At 29.3% G+C, this 17,720-nt stretch overlaps 1 non-coding gene across 1 annotated transcript; it reads right to left on the bottom strand.

Annotated features, from left to right (window-relative positions):
• Nucleotides 1-6,445: 6,445 nt before the first annotated feature.
• Nucleotides 6,446-6,519, bottom strand: TRNAV-AAC (transfer RNA valine (anticodon AAC)). Its single transcript has one exon. It is a non-coding gene; the product is annotated as a tRNA-Val (tRNA).
• Nucleotides 6,520-17,720: the final 11,201 nt, after the last annotated feature.

Consider the following 17,720-nt stretch of genomic DNA (forward strand, 5'->3'; position numbering starts at 1 on the left):
ATATCACAATTTAAATAGTTACCTTATTTTTAATTTAATTCTTGTATAAAACTTATTTTTTATAAGTGAAATTAGATAATTAAATTTGGAATATCTCAAGATTTAGTTGTTTAATTCAAAGAATCTAGTTCTTTGATTTTAGCAACTTGTGTCTTTCATTAAGGAAATTTATTTGTAAGAATATTTATTTTTAATTCTCTATTGAGTTTAATTGAAAGATTTGTTTTCTTTATAAATTTGCCCAAAAAAAATAATATTTATCTTTAATTCTCTTTTTCTTTCAATTAGAAGATTTGATTTTATAACTATATCTAAATTTTGTAACCATCCAAATTTCATCAAGTATCACCTTTTGAATACATGTTATATGTTCAATGTGTGTGACTCGTCACTTATCAAGCACAAATTTAGTTGAATTGGGAAGCCACAATTTTGAAGGCCAATTTAATCATAATCTAATTCATTAAAAAATTTGATGTCTATACATCAATACCATTTTTCAATGTGAGTTGTTGATATATATGTACTTAAATGTTAAATAAATTTATAAAGAAATAAGTTTTAAGTAAAATATATAGAGAGAGACCTAAATATAAATAAATAAAACTTAAGTATTACAAATAAATGAAACATAGTCCTATGTATACATAAATTGAATTATTTTTAGTAAGTGACTAAGGGTGTTTTAAGGGTAACAATTCCCTTCACTTCTTTTGTCTTTTCTCCCCTTTGTATATGATAATTTTTCAAGCCCTTTCTTTGGTTAGACATTTGTGAAGGAGGCTATCTGGAAAGATGCCAAAACAGCTGTGTCCAAAAGATTGTGTGATTTGTATAGAATTCCAGTGAAATCATCTTTATGATCTTGCATGATCCGGGTATAAGATAAGAATGCACCACCACATAAATTTTATCAAAATACTATTTAACAATACACAAGTGGAATGTATGAAGCATATAATATACCACAATTTAGACTTATTGCTTCCCATGGATCCTGTAAGGATTAAAAATGTACAGCAACCCAATTAATTTATCAAACAAGTCACACAACCTCTCCTCCAAATTAAGTACAAAGAGGATGGCTCCATTAAATGTTTCGAGGCCCGACTAGTTGTAAAGGGTTTCACAAATACAAGTAGTAGATTATGATGAAATGTTTAATCCCAAAGTTAAACCAAGACAGGTGGTTTGGTTATAGCACTCTATCCCTGGTTGACTTTATTTTTTATATATATTGCAAACAATATTAACCATAGTTACACTAGAAGAAATGTATTAAACAAAATAAAGCTTAGGATAAAGAGAAGACATACAAAATTATCGAGTGCTTGTCTTCAATTTTGCACTTCAAAATTATGGAGGTAATTATCCATTAGTAAGAGGAATAAAATTAGAGAAAAGGAAGGACAACCAAGATAAAAATATGTGGTGGTTTTTTTTAGTTCCTTTAAGGATTTATTGCTACATGTGAATGTGTGTTCAAAAAAGTAGAGCCACCATTCATAAAACCAGTTTGAAGAAAAGGTTTTTTCAAGATTAGCATGGAAATAAAAGAACCATGAATTATCTTTAGTCTAAAATAAAAAGCAGTATTAGGTAAACTTTGGAGTCAAAAAATTGTGGTTCTAGTCTTTTGGTGATAAAATCTTGAAAACTTTGACTTTTGAAAAACCAATTCTTTGTTTTGTTAAATCTTTTCATCAAGCTTATGATTGATTTTAACTGATTTTCATTCAATGAGAATTTGTTCATAAAATTATTGGTTTTACCTAAGGATGGGAGAAAAGTAAAATCTAGGAGGATTTTTTATATTATTAGTACAGTTTTCTAAATTTATTTGAAAGTCTTGAGGGGGACGGGGAAGAGATAGAACCATCAAGAGAAATCTTTCTTGACATATTGGGTTTGACTAAAAGGAGTAAGTAAAGATTGAGCATAGGAGAAAAAGGAGAGAATGTCTTGATAGAAGAGTTTAGATTTAGGAATTGGAAAAGAATTTCAAATTAGAAGGGGTCAAATTAAAATTTGGAAAAAAAAAAAAAAATGATTGATATTGGATTTTTCTTCTTAATTTTCATAGTTAGATTCTTCTATGATGATTATTTCATTCGAAGAATTTGGTTTGGAATGGGATGCAATCGATTGATTTTTCTTCGTTTATTAGATCAAAACAAAATTTATAACCTAATTCAACTATGCTAAGGTAACTCTTACCCGATCAAAAAGGTTTTTTAGCAAAAGCTATGCTAGTATAGCAATCTTAAGTGTCGCCCATTGGAATGGATTATTCTCGATAATTAAGGCTTAAATAGGAGGAAAAGAAATTATTGTGATCAATTAAAATTGATTTGACAATTCATGATAAAAGTTCAAAATAACAATGATTTCAAATTGAGAGGAACAATAAAATGTAAAATAAAAGAAAATCAATAAGGAAAAAAAAACTCTTGGAGTTAGGATTTTCTAGAAAACAATCTCTATGGTGAATAGATGTTGAGATCTATTTTTCATCAAGTTAGATTGAAAATCTAAATTCTCATCTAAATCGATTTTTTATTTAGCTTTAGTTCTAGATCTAATTTCTTTTCAAATTAGGTTATTTAATCCAAGAGATCAATTCAAATCATATATTCAATTCATCTTAAATCATCTTCCAATTATTCTTACAATGCAACTATTCGATCTCATCAAATCTAGCTTTAAAAATTTAATAAATCTATCTAATTTGCAATGTATTAGTCATTCAAGATAATTTGAAGAGAAAAATCTCCAAAATTCAAATAATCAATCAATTAGATCAAATTACCTTTACAATTCAAGCTCATTTCTCTAATTCACCATGGATCTTGCCTCTAAATCCTCCTTCCTCTAAGAAAAAATGAGATTTAGTCACTCATGCTTGGAGATTTTGTCTCACAAAGCATGTTTGGCTAGTGAGAAAATGAGGAAAAATGAAGGAAAATAGAGAATTCTATTAAGAGAGAGAATATCGAAAATTCTACAATCAAAAGTATTCCAAAAGCTCCTTACATGAGAAATTCAAGTTTCTATTTATAGGCCAAGGTCAAGTGGACACTTGGCAACCTCTCATTGGTCTTCTAAAACCTTCCAAATTCAAAGAAATCTGGAAGTTTAACATTTCGCATAAAATATTCACATTTCGCACGATCGTGCGAAATTCTAAGGTGAGTAGTTGTAGCATGTTGAAACACTTTCTAGACCATTTTGCATGAGTGTCCGAAATTTTATCATGATCATGCGAAATCAACTTACACATCTTCCTTAGCCTGTAGTTGATTTTCCTCCTCTTATCCATTTCACACAATCATGAGAAATTTTCATATGATCATGTGAATTTGCAACATTTGGTGTTTGAGCTTCCCTTTGTCATTTCTTCCATTTCCTTCTTTTGATTCCACCTTAACTACCTCTAATTAGCCCAAATCCTGGTCCAAACCAATTGCATTACCTCTTTCATTATGCATTTGGATCATCATCAACATTATTTGTTCTTTTCAATTTGATTCATCTCTTTGGTCACCAATTTATCAAAATTATACCTTGAAATAACTCTAAAACTTCATAAAACTTGTTAGTGACTCTTGCAAGGGCAACAACATGTTAATTGAATGTTTTCAGGCATAATTACTACTCAAAAGATGTGAAACTCATGAGAATTATTATCTAAAATATGCTCCTTTTGAGTAGTAACCAGGATGCTTTTGAAAAGCTCATCTCTTTTCAAGAGTCTCTCATAGAAGATATAAAAGAGAATTTGAAATTTCTTTAATAAATTCTATTTGAAAATAAAAAAATAGATATTAAATCATTTGTCATCTAGCAAAAATATATTTTAAAACTAGATTTTTAACAATCTTTTAAATAATTTCTTTTACACTTTTGCAATAAACTCTTAAAAGAAATTATTCATTACAAAAATCATCTTGACATTGTTGTATGCATAAAATAATTGACAAAATCTCTTTTTTAATAATTGAGTAATTTAACTATAATCTTGTCCATATTTATGAATGAAATTTAACAACTTTTTCTTGATCTCTTAATTTTTGTTTTAATACTTATCCTTCAATATAAGCATCTGCTTCTCCTATTATAAAAATTTTTGTGTCTAAAATATTTAGACAATATAATTAATGTTTAACTTGAGTCTTGACTTTTCTTATTATCCCAATATTTGTTAGAGTTTGAAGGAGAAAATTCTTTTTAAGTCTATTATACAATAGTTTGACCATTTTCTTAAATTTGGGTGAAAGTTAGACACATAATTAGGGCATGCTAGGAATCTTTGAAGTTGGTTTTTGCCTTTAATTTCATGTGAAAAATTGTCTACAATATGACAATATTTCCACTCTAATGAGTAAAAGGAAACTTGAAAAATATAAGCAAAAAACTCTTTTAATAATAGGAAGTGATTTAAATGACTCAAAAGACCTTACTTTTGGATTTACTCTAGAAAATAAAGATGATTATTATGAAATATTACCATAGAATTCACAATTTGACCTTACAAGATTTCTTTAGTGAATATTCTTGACAAAATATTAAAAGATAATTCACCCATCAATAATTCAAGATCAACAATCTTTTACAATATGTAATCTAGCAAAAGGTGACCAGACTTATTCGTTGAGATAATAACCCATGGGAAGGATTGATTTGAGGAGGAGAAAGATTTGAGGATGAGGAATTAGCAAATCGACTCGCAAATTAATTATCAATAATTCAATATCTAGATTCCTCTACTAGCTCAAATTTTTAGATGATAAATAGAGACTAAAAAATAATTTTTAAAAAATAAATAAATATAAATTTAAAATAAAATGTTTACTAGGTCAAATTTAAAAAAATTTAAAACATTTTTTAAGATAATAAACTAAGTCTCTATTTAAAGTTTTTATATTTCATATAAGATTAACTATTATTTTTTGTTTTAGAAAAAAAAAAACAAAAAACAAAAGAAGGCGTATCTTTTGGCAAAAATAAAGAAATGAGAAAAAGAAAAAGAAAATTATTCATTAGCATCGCTCAAACTTGAACCAAACACCTTCAATGTGTTAAACTAGCGTGATAAACAATGATAGCACAACACCATTGGAAGCCCATTGTGTCAAAAGATTAATCCATCAATATTGTTATCAATTTTATGTATTATTTAGGCTTCTATGGTCAAGTGTAACTTCTTAGGGGTTAACATTAACAATCCAATGAGTTTGTTAACTAAGAAACAAAATTATATCGACTACAATTTCTTTTTATTGTAAATTATTTTCAGTTTCAATAGAAAATAAATCAAATTTTAATATATTTTAATTTTTATAAATTAATTTATTTTTGTTTTAAAAAATTAAAATAATAATAACTAATCCTATCAATGAATATTAGACGATCAACAAATCCTACACTCTTCTTACACGTCCTTGATGCAGCACTCTCTCATGCTCTTTAGTAGATCCCTCGTAGTCCTTATTGAGGTTCTATCCTATGTAAGTCTCACACCTTTTTTACAACCAATAGGTAATTTGAAAATAAATCTCGAAAGCTTTGAGAAATGAAAGCTCGAGTTTAATGAATGATTATCTGGGGTCACAAATTTCAACAAAATAACTTGAAAAAACCTTGGGCTAGTTTTGGAAAATAAGCATATCTTTAATTTACCAAACTACCCCTGAAAAATGAAGTCGAAAAGATAACTTAAAGAAAAAATGACTAACATTCAAATGCTCTACATGGAGCATTTCAATGTCGGGTTTAATGTTTGAATGCTCCCTATAGGGTGTTCAAACATTCCTAATGAAAAACCTAATTTTGACTTTGTTTTTCTACCATTTTGTCCATAATACATACATAATAATCATATATTTAGTCATTCTAAAAGATTTCACATAATGATCATATATTTCAAATGCATTTATATCTCAAATAAAATTGATATTGAGATATTTTGAAGGCAACCTTGAAGTAATATGAAGTTGAACTAATAGTTATAAGAGCCAAAAAAGTATGTTGCATCAGTGGAATAAAACTGCCAACTAACCTTAATACATCAACAAGTAATTTTCAAATGTCTTATCTTTATTATAAAAAAATAATGAATAACGACCATAATAATATATTTTTTATAGAATGAAAAATTCATCCAATTACCAATTTTAAAATATTTTTAGTTATGAAGTAAAAATACATTAAAGAAACTTAATACATTGAGTACTTTTCAAATATCTTATCTTTATTATTAAAAAGTAGTAACGAATATAATAATTATTTTTTATAAAAGGAAAAATTCATCCAAAAATGTTTTTAGTTATAAAGTGAAGATGCTCAACACTTTAACTATATTCAAACATGAATGAAAAATCAAAAGGAGGTGTATCCTTAGGTAAAAATAATAATAATAATAAAAAATAAAAAGAAAATTATTCATTGGCGTCGCCCGGACTTGAACCGGAGACCTTCAGTGTGTTAGACTGACGTGATAACCAACTACACCACGACACCATTGGAAGCCAATTGTGTCAAAAGGGTAATGTATTGTGTTAACAATTTATCATTTAAATTTATGTTCAATTTACTTATGATATTTTTATTAATTTTGTGTATTATTTAGGTTCTATGTCCAATTATAATTTATTAGGATGTGACATTGAGAATTAAGAAACAAAATTATATCAATTGCTCTTTCTTTATGTTGTAAACTATTTTCAATTTCAAATTGAAAAGAAATTAAATTTTAAGATATTTCATTTTTTTACCAATTATTTTATTTTTATTTTTCAAAATTAAAACAATAATAAGTTACTACAAATCAAAAATAAATAACTAATCTCATTAATGAATATTAGATGATTGGATTTTACAAGGTGAAAAATGTTATTATTAACTTTTATTTGCACAAGGTTCCAAGAAAATATTAAAAAAGAAAAAAATGATAAAGAAAATGATTGCCTTGTATTTGATTTTACCATATAAAATATTTAATTTTATATATAAAAAATTAAAATAAGTTAAATGAGCAAGAAGGAACATATAAACATTTTTTTTTTTTTTCATTTTCTCTTTTCTTATATTTTTCCTTCCTATTTTTCTTTTCTCCACATTTTTCCTCAAATTTTTTTGAAACCAAGCATATAATAATAATGTGTAAATCATAATATATATATATATATATATATATATATATGCAATAATATTGTTCTTTATAATAATATACCTAACATTTTTCATGTGAACAAAAACTATAGACCAAACAAGATTTTACACATTTTAGTTTTAAAAAATAGTCTTCAATTGAACAAGATTTTACACTTTTTATTTTTGAAAAACAATTTTTACTATTTTAAGAAATAAAAAACTATAACTAAACCAAGCATACAATCCTTTGGAAGGCAAGGTAAAGTAAGGTGATGAGTCAATTAACCTCAAAATAGTGTTGAAGTTATCCTTAAAACACTACCAAGTGGTTTGATGAAAATTGAAAAGAGGAGTGTAACTTCTAGGCAATTCCTTGGAAAAAGGTAGTAGTGGAGTCGATTAAATCAGTGCAGTCTCTTGTGTGACTTGTTCGATTGATTAATTGGGTTTCCGTAGATTTGAATGCTTACATGATTCATGGGAAGCAATACGTCTAAAATGTTGTATATCATATGTTGCACACAGTCCACACGTGCATTGATTAATTATTATTTTGATAAAATTAATGTGGTTGTGCATTCTTATCTTATACCCAAATTATGCAAGATCATAAGGATGATTTCATTAGAATTCTCTGAAAATCACATAATCTTGTTAACACACCTGTGTAGGCATCTTTGCAAATAGCCTCTATCTCAAATCTAACTTAAGGAAGGGCCCCATAAATGATCATAGATAAATGGGAGAAAAGTCAAGAGAAGTGAGGGGAAATGTTACCCTTTGCCAATAGAATTTTGGATGGCTTTTTCTGATAAATGCAACATTAAAACACCTTTAGTTTTATAAAAAAAAAAATATATCAGAATTTACAATAACATGAATATTTTTGGAGGCAAACTATAACTTTATGTCTATTACATAAAATTTAACTTTTTAGCCACAAGAACACCCCACTGAACATATTTTTGTGATATGATTGTTGCAATTACTTATTTTGTTGGGAAATGTCCTAAATTCCTAATTAGTAAAGATTTATTTTTTACAAAGAATATTATATAGAGTTTTTTCTAAGTTAATGTACCATTATATTATTAGATTTCCTTGTAAAATAAAAAAAAAAGTTATTAAAAATATCTGTATAAATATTTTAGGTCATGACAAGAAAAAGTTATGAGATAAAAATGTGCTTGTAAAAACTATGCAGGTGGATAAAAATGTGAGGAAGAATAGGAGGCACTCAATCGAGCAAGGGACTCATGATTTAAGGTGTACATATAAAGAGTGGGAAAACATGGGATGTTTTAGGAACCCAATAATTGTATCTAATTCTATCCTTTGTAATATTCTCTATGGTATGGTGAAATGATTCTCTTTCATCCATGGATGTAGGCATTTGGTCGAACCATGTTAAAACCTTATGTACCTTTGTGTGAATTATATTATCTTTATGTTCTTGAACTAACGTTGTTTGTATTAAAGCTTCTACTGGCACAACATACTTCTATTTGCAATAAGGGGATCATGTATAAGAACTTTTCACATAAAAACATGAATGTAGATGGTTAAATAGAACTTTTGTGGCATTCTATAGTATTGAAAAATAATTTTTTTATTATAAAAATGATGGTGAATCTAATATGGTCACATACCAAAAATAATTTAATAGGATTATATCTCGTTTATTTGTAGTAGTAAGTCCTTTTTATTTGTATTTAGGTCCGTATTTTTTTTTACTTTAAAATTAATATCTTTATGGTGAAATAAAATCTTCATGGCTCAATACAAAACTACAAGGCATGACTAGAAGTCAAGTGGTTTAGTCAAATGGTACGTAGGGTTATATTTTAACGAGACTTTCATCCCAATATTGAAGCATGCCTTCATTAAAATATCGCTAATAATAACTTTGACAAGGAGTTGGACAGTTCAACAATTGGATGTAAACAATGTTTTCTTAAATGTCATTCTTCAAGTAGAGATCTTTATAGAGTAGCCTCCAAGATTTGTTAACATTGAGTCTCATTATTTAATTTACAGGTTGAATAAGGCTCTTTATGGACTAAACCAAACCCTACAAGACTAATTTCCAAAACTACACATTGTCTAACAATCTTTTGGTTTTATTTCAACTTGATCAGACTAATTGTTGTTCATTAGAATTACATTAAGTTATTCCACATTTGTGCTTGTCTATATGGATGGTATATTGATTACAGGCAATGATAACACAATTGTTACTAGTCTTATTACTAGTTTGAATAAGGAATTTTCTCTAAAGGATCTAGGAGTGTAAACTATTGGCATTCAGGTACAATGTACCAATGAAAGGTTAGTCCTCTCCCAAACCATAGATTTGCTTATAAGGCAAAGATGCAATATGCCATAGGTCAAATCACTCCTATGACTAGTGTAGTGAAGTTTTTAGCTTCTAGTAGTGATCTTATGGAGAATGTGTGGTGTGATATAGGTCAATCATTGATGCTCCATAATATGTAATTGTTGATATGGAGTCTTTAAAAGCAAGATATAATGTAACAAGGTAAGACATGAACTTCCACTTTTCTATCAATCGTTTGCACTTATATTGATTTAAGCATTCAAACCTATATCACTTGCATTGTATATGACTTAGGTGCATTAGAAGTTGCATTAAAGATATAAGTTATAAGTTCCTTGTAAGATGGTAAGTAGTTTACAGTTAATCTATGGATTGAGCAATTGAGTAATCCAATAGAAGTTGTACTGTACTACCTCTTAATTTGAGGGATAACTTATCTTGGTTATTATGATGGGTTTCCCATAGTGAGTACACTAGTGTATATCGTTACACATTATACAAGACCTACAGTGAATCATGACGTAAGGTTATTAGATTAGCATGATTTACCAAGCTTATATATTACATGGACACACAACCTTGAGAAAATATTGAGTCTCTGTTGAAATTAATAAGAGACTTTAATCGATGGGTAAGACCCTAATATGGTCATATATCCATATAGATTAGGTCATTATTGATGGAGATTCGTGACAGTATGTATTCTCTATAGAGACACGATAAAGAACAATGTAACCTAGGATTCCTAGCAATAGTAATCATAACTAGACCTTAAATAGCTTATAGTGTTAACGGGGTTTGTCAACTTAAGCAAAATTCCTTAAAGTCACATTGGAAAGTAGTAAAAATAATTTTAAAATCCTTGAATGGGATTTTTGATCTAGTTTACATCCACAAAGATCTAAAAATCTTGATTTGGTTGGACATTGTACTTGCGACCTTGATGATAAAATATCAACATCGAGTTATTGTGTTTCTCTTATCTCAAGCTTAATAGCTTGGCATTTAAAGAAACAAAAACAAAAACAAAAAAAAAAAACATTTTGGTTCTAGATTGAGCACAAAGGCTAATTAATCATAGAAGTCTAGCAAAAATCTTTTTGCTAAATTCACCTGGATACAGTCCCTACTATAAAACATCAAAATCCCAGTCAAAGGATTCTAGTGGTTTGGTGTGACAATCCTAGTATAGTCATGCTTGCAACCAACCCAATTCTTCATGTTAGGAATCCATACTTTATTAAAGAAAAAGTATTGCAAATAGAATTGAATTAAATTAAACATGTGCCATCAACCGATCAAACTGCTGATGTTCTTACAAAGGCAGTTTCCAACTCAAGGGTCTACTCTTTACAAAACAAACCTCAAAGTAACAAATCTTTTTACCCAAGGGGGATGTCAGGATGGATACTAAAGTATATGTTAAGTTTGTAAGAGAATTAGACTATATATATATATAAAAGGAAGTATGAAAACTTTTTGTTCATTCAATAAAACATTTTCATCCTTTTCTGCTTTTCCTAGAGTAACGTTTCTTGTTTTTCCTTTAGATCACAAACTAATTAGAGGGACGATCATTTCTATGTTCAACACATTTTATTTATCATCAACAGTTCTCTATATTTAAACCCACACTTTATATGTATAGTTCATGGGCCCATGATATAGTCAACCTGTAGAGAATGAAGTTGACTTAGAGACGAGTCTCATTTGCGAGGTTATATGATGCTAGCTACCTTATTAATATTCAGGAAAAGGGTTGAATATAGAACATTGGAATTGTTTTCTTTCTTTAACACATCAAAATCAATGTCTACTACTTTCAACCTCTAAAGGAATGAGTGGATCAACTGTTTTTACTATTTCCATCGACTATTTGAAACTCCATTTACATCCTTCAAAGTTGGTTAATATTTGATCAACCTTATTGTTTTCTTGGTAAATGGCTTTATCAAACTCCCACCAACCCATCACCTTAATTATTTGGGTTTAAGTTGTTATCAATGGTTTTACTCTTTATACATGTTTTACTACAAAATTCCAAACTATTAGAAAATAGGCCATCAATGCATGTGAAGTTACTATGATAAAAACTATTGTATCTTTTATGGATTCTATGCATGATTCAAAGTCACAACATCGGTCATTGACTCGAAGGGTCCCGAGGAGTATCGGTCTCAATGTATTGGCTTGGTATCGAACGATACGTAAAATAAGTTAATTAGAAAATTCAAAAAAAATATAAAAATATTATGTAAATCATTAGAAAAATATAAACAATTAAATAAGCTCAAAAAATTAATAAAATAAAATTGTCTCATATTTAACACTATTTATATAGTTATAAAAGTATCCGCTCAAAGTTATTTATGATAATGCTAATAAAAGAAAATTATTTTATTTCAAATACAATAACATTTTTACAAACAAACATACAATACAATAATCAATTCCATGTTGAATGACTAGGGGGTTCAAAATCATCATGATTACTACCAAAAAGTGCTATTTTGTAGACCTAATTATAATGGTTTTAAGCACCTTTAAGTAGTAATCATATTCATTTAACCCAATTAATTCATTAAGGTCCTTAGTAATTGGTTTTAACCATTTTTGTGGCAAGTTTACATGTTTTTATCAGCTTATGAATCGATTCAAGCATGCCAAATGATGGAGGAGCTACTTGGACAAGTTAAAGCAAGGATTTTGAACATTTACAGGCTTGAATTTCAAGTGGAAACACGAGCACAAGCAAAGAGAAGCAAAGTGGAAAAGCAAACAATGGAGAAGAGGAAAACAGAGGACAGCAGCTGCAGTCTTCTTTCGCACTTTTGGAGCACTTCCCGAAGTCCATTTTTTACATTATATATACCATTTCAAAGCTCTGGAAGTCAAGAATTCAACTCTTCAAACCGTGCACGATTTGGAGTTGAAATGAGGAAGATATGGCCTTCGGAAGCCAACTGCTCCAGCATATGCGAAAATTTCGCATTCCACAAGAGCATATGCGAATTTCGCATTTAGTTCGCATTTGGTTCGCATAACCCATGCGTGTTGCGAATTTTGCTCTGCCCTTTGCCGACTCCACTTTAGATATTTTCCTTTGTATTTTGTGATGTAATTTCCTTTATTATCCTTGTAACTAACCAATCATAAGCTTTGGCTTTTGTAAAGACTATATAAGGGGTGGAAATCACCTCTTGAAAGAAGAGACGCATATATACAGACGGAGCCTTGCTCTGTTTTTCTCTCTTCTCCAGCTCTCCCGTTTCTATTTTCTTAGTAGCCAAATAGCCTCTAAGGGCTTTTCCTTAGAGGATGATTGGCTAAAACTTTTAGTTTCTCAAAGTATGGATGTTATGTGATGGCTTGGATGCAATCCCATGGAAATTTCTCGCGCCCGGAAGGTAAGGTAGACGTTTTTCATTAATGGTTCATTAAGGCAAAGTTTGGTTTTTATTTCCTTTGGACAACTTCCAATGGCCAATACTTGATAAGCTTTTGGATTTCTATCCATTAGTTATCTCCTACGAGCTATTGGAAGGTGAGGTTTTCAATTCCAAGTTTTGCATTAATCCATTAGAACCAATTTCAATGGCCATTGAAAGGTGAGTTTATCACTTGGAATGACTTTGAGTTGCCAATATTTGGTAAGCTTTTGGCTTTAGACCATTAGTTATCTCTTACGAGCCATTCAAAGGAAGTCAAAGGTGAATAACCATTGATGAAATTCACTACCATCTGTTTTGCCATTTTAAAGGATTAAAACTTGATTTGCTAAATCCATACCGGTTCGGGAAGCAAGCATCACCATAGTTGCAACCCCAACGCGAGGAGCCTATCCTGAGATTTCCAATTTGCATAAGAGTCAGAGCATAGCTATCCTATCTTTGAGAAACTTGTTTTTACACCCTTTCATTTTAGTCTTTAATGTTAGCTTAGATTAGTTTAAATCTTTCTAAAACATTTACATCTTCTTTTAAAGCTAACATCCATAAGAAAATCACTTATTTTCCTAAATTAAATATCACTTGTGTTTGCGAAAACCCTTCCCAGTGAACGATCCTAGAACCACTATGCTATAGTAGCTTGGCTACTTTAGTAATAGTATTCAAGGTATAAATTTTGTTGATACGCCTTTAAAGCTAAGCTACCATGAGTCGCATCACATCATCATCAGTCCTACGACGAGTATACAAATTGGGATGGTAATTCCCGTAGTGAAGATATGGTTGAAAGAGTTGTTCATAACTTGAATATGTTAGCTAAGATGATTAGCTTGATGATCCATAATCAGAAAAATATGGTTTCGAAGGTTGTTCGAGATCAACACCATATTGATAGTATCCAAAACCTCGATAAGCAATGCTACTACTACTAGAAGATTGATCATATCCATAGGAATCACTAGCTCGTGTTTCAATATTTGAATATTCCTCTGGATGCATCATTGGAAATCAATTAAAATCATTTCTACTAAAAGTATTGGAAGAGCTATCACGGTCTCTGAAGTTGTGATATGATCTATCATCTACTCCTCTGAAATACGACCTTGATCCTATACCTAAATTTTGTAAGTGCTCATCAATATGGTGATAATTTGATCTATGATAATTATGCCCACTAGAATAATCATCATCATTGGGAAATGTAGTTAGTCTTTCCAAATGCTTTCATAGTTCCCATATCCCTGATCGATATTTATACTTTGTATCTTGTGTGGCATAGTAATTTTCATCTTCATGTGCCCATGACATGCTAGGATCTACTTAACTAACATAACCGCCACCAGTGCTACTATCTCCTCCAATACCCTCACTGATGCCACCAACTCCTCTACTGCCCCCACTAGTGCCACCACCCTGCCTACTCAATTATGACCATCATCACTACTAGAACTTGAAGAAATTATTCTAGGAGCCTTACCTTTATGATGGGAATCGATATCTCATTCTTATGTAGCATTACTTGTACGCCTACTAACTCTACAATTTGTGGCACCATCATCTTCATGAATTGTTTTTCTACCTTCTTCATTTGGAGTAAAACCTTTATCCAACCAATCCAAATTGTCAGATGATAAAATAGGTTCATATCATTCTCGTATCCACTCATCTAATATATCATCATCATTAAAGATATGATTCAGATCAATTGGATTGTATAAATCTTTATTGTTTCGCTCTTGCATCAAATTCTTAACTCGAAGTCACATATTGTAGTGCACATAAACTAACTTATGCAACTTTTTAATTGCCAAATAGTTGCGCAACTTTGTGTGAATCAATGACCATATACTCCAATTTCTTTCACAACCTAAGTTTGGCTTAAAATTTTAACAACAATCTTTTGTAGATGTGGACCTTCGTCGCCATAGTTGTTCCACCATTTAGCTATAATAAAGAAAATGCATACTTATTAATCACTATGATATATTTAACAAAAAATGATGATAATTTCTTATATGTAATAAACGTAAATGTATTGAGTACCTGGAAGAGATTGATTTATTGCTTTATTTGTAAGTGCACTTCCAAATTCTCCTTGGCCGTCAATAAATAATTTCACCTACATCATTAACATTTTATTTTTATTTTTTTGTTAATGCACATTACATATACAAAATGTATTATAGAAAGGTCACAAACTATTATTATACCTCGTTAATAGCTTTTGCTTGTCTATCCAAATGTGACTCTAATATCTTGATAACCTCCTTTAATCCAATTTTAATTTTCGGATGGTTGGAGAAATACTTTGAATATTGGAACATTGGATTTAAAAAAAATATGTTGTCATAAGTTAAATAATGATCGGTTTATAATAATTTGTACTTGAAAAAATATATAAAGAATTTTTTTTATTACCTGTAGCATGCAAATGTCTGTGCAATTGACCTTCCTACCTTCTATCAATGTCTTCCCAATACTTTTCCTATTGCTTGACCGATGCCTTGATAACCAATTTAGCTCTATCCATTGCTTCATAAATGATTGATAATGTGGGCTTTTTATCTTGATAAACCAATTTCAATATTTTGACAAGAGTATCCATGATAGTTTGAACTTCCCCTACCTTCTTCCAAAATCGATCAGTTAAGATAAGGTTGGATACCTTATCTCTTAGACTTTTTCTACTCCTATCTTTATTGAATTCATGCCACTCATTTGTTGTGCACATTCTATTCAAATCAGCCTCATAACATATAAAACTCTCAAGTGAAATGAATTCAATAGCAAAACGGGTTATTCCTAGCCTTAACGGATCTCTATCATTGGTGAACACTTTCATCAAATTCACTACTTTCAACTATTATAAATAAATCTTGTGATCATCTTTCCTTGATCTAATGTCTCCTTAATCTGCTTCATGCTTGAAATATTTTCAAGCATTAAATCAATATAGTGGGTTGCACAAGAAGACCAAAACAAATGTTTCTGCTTCTCCATCAACAACATACCGTTGCTTTAAAACTTGCCTCATTGTCAATGACTACTTGAACAACATTTTCTTCCCCAACCTTCTCTACAACTTTATCCATAAGGGAAAAGATGTAGTCTATTGTCTTAGATATGTTGGTAGTGTCAACTAAAGAATGGTAGATCATACTTCTATCACAATAAATCATGAAATTGATGATAGGCTTTCTAGTCCTAGAACTCCAACCATCACACATGATTATGCACCAATATATAGGTCATTTAGCCTTCAATGTTGTTATATAAACCACAAGCTCTTTCACCTCCTCTTCCAAATATGTATTTCTAATTCAGTATCCCATGGGACCCTTGATACTCGGACCTGCTTCTACTATGGTATCAATCATTGATTGATAGTAAGGACCACTGTCAGCTACATTAAAGGGTATTGCATTAAAGAGAAAGAATGTAGAAATAGTTTTACCCACTTTTTTTACGTCTTTAGTAGAAAACTTTGATGGGAACATGTAGGGATCAATTCCTTTTGGAGGTGTGCTAGCTCCCTCTCTTACACTGAAGCTATGTGTCGGTTTGCGCTTAATCCTAGCATTAGAAGGTTGTGAGGAACTAGCACCCTTCTGATGGTCTTGTCCACTTTTTTCAAAAATTCGACGATTTTCTTTTATTGCTTGTTTCATTTGTCTTCTTTTAAGATCAGCCATAGTAACTTCCTCAATTTCATCATCAGAATCACCCTCATCAATTTCATAGAAATTTTCTTTATTTAAGGAACTCAAAAGTCATTCTTTTTTTTTTTTCTTTAACTGTGTTTTTTTCTTTTGCAATATCAAACATATGTTATCTAACACTATGTGACACTTCTACCGGTACACGTGGACATCATTCCACTTGTCCAGATATATGTGTGATGTGTTGCTTTAATCTTGTTATACCGCCATGTATAACTTTCCCATAATATTTACAATCTGTGGTTCTTCTACTACCACTAACAGGTTCTGCATGCTTCCAACCAATATCATGTTTTGAAGCCATTTTGAAATTTTAGCCTAACCATATATAAAAGGAAAACAACTTACTTTTCAAATTAAATATATATAAACACATTTATATAAGAATTATAATATTCAATTTTCCACTCACTTATATGTTTCATATTGTTTCCATATAAAAATAAATTCTACTAAAAAAATAATAAACACAATCTCACCTAAGTTTACCATCTTTTATTTTTCCACGTATTTATATGTTTTTTAATTAAAATAAATAATAGTTAAATAAATGAATATTTTTATAATAAAAAATCATTTAAAAAAGTTTGTTTTGATAACTATTGATTTTCTATTGTAATTTAATTGTAGAATATTATAAAATAAAAAATCTACATGATATAATGAAGTAAAATTGATTCAAATATAAATGTAATTTCTTTATATCATGTAAATGCATACCCTTCAATCCGAATTATTAAATCTTACTTTTATAGTTATGATTATTTGAAAAAAAAATTGTTTTAAATAATTATTAATTTTCTAATGTAATTTAATTTTGCAATATTATAAGATAAAAACATAAATTAAAAATATAATATTTATATCATATAAAGTTTACCATATAAATGTATTTTATATTAAGAAATATAATTTCTATACCATCCAAAATAATTTAGTGAACCAATTTAATATTATAAGACAAAAAAAATTACATAATTTAATAAATTAAAAATATAATCTCTATATAAAATAAAAACATTATATATAAATATATTTAATATCATCATAATATTATCATTA

The sequence above is a fragment of the Vitis vinifera genome, chromosome 1, assembly GCF_030704535.1.
Source record: "Vitis vinifera cultivar Pinot Noir 40024 chromosome 1, ASM3070453v1".
Taxonomy (NCBI): Eukaryota; Viridiplantae; Streptophyta; class Magnoliopsida; order Vitales; family Vitaceae; genus Vitis; species Vitis vinifera.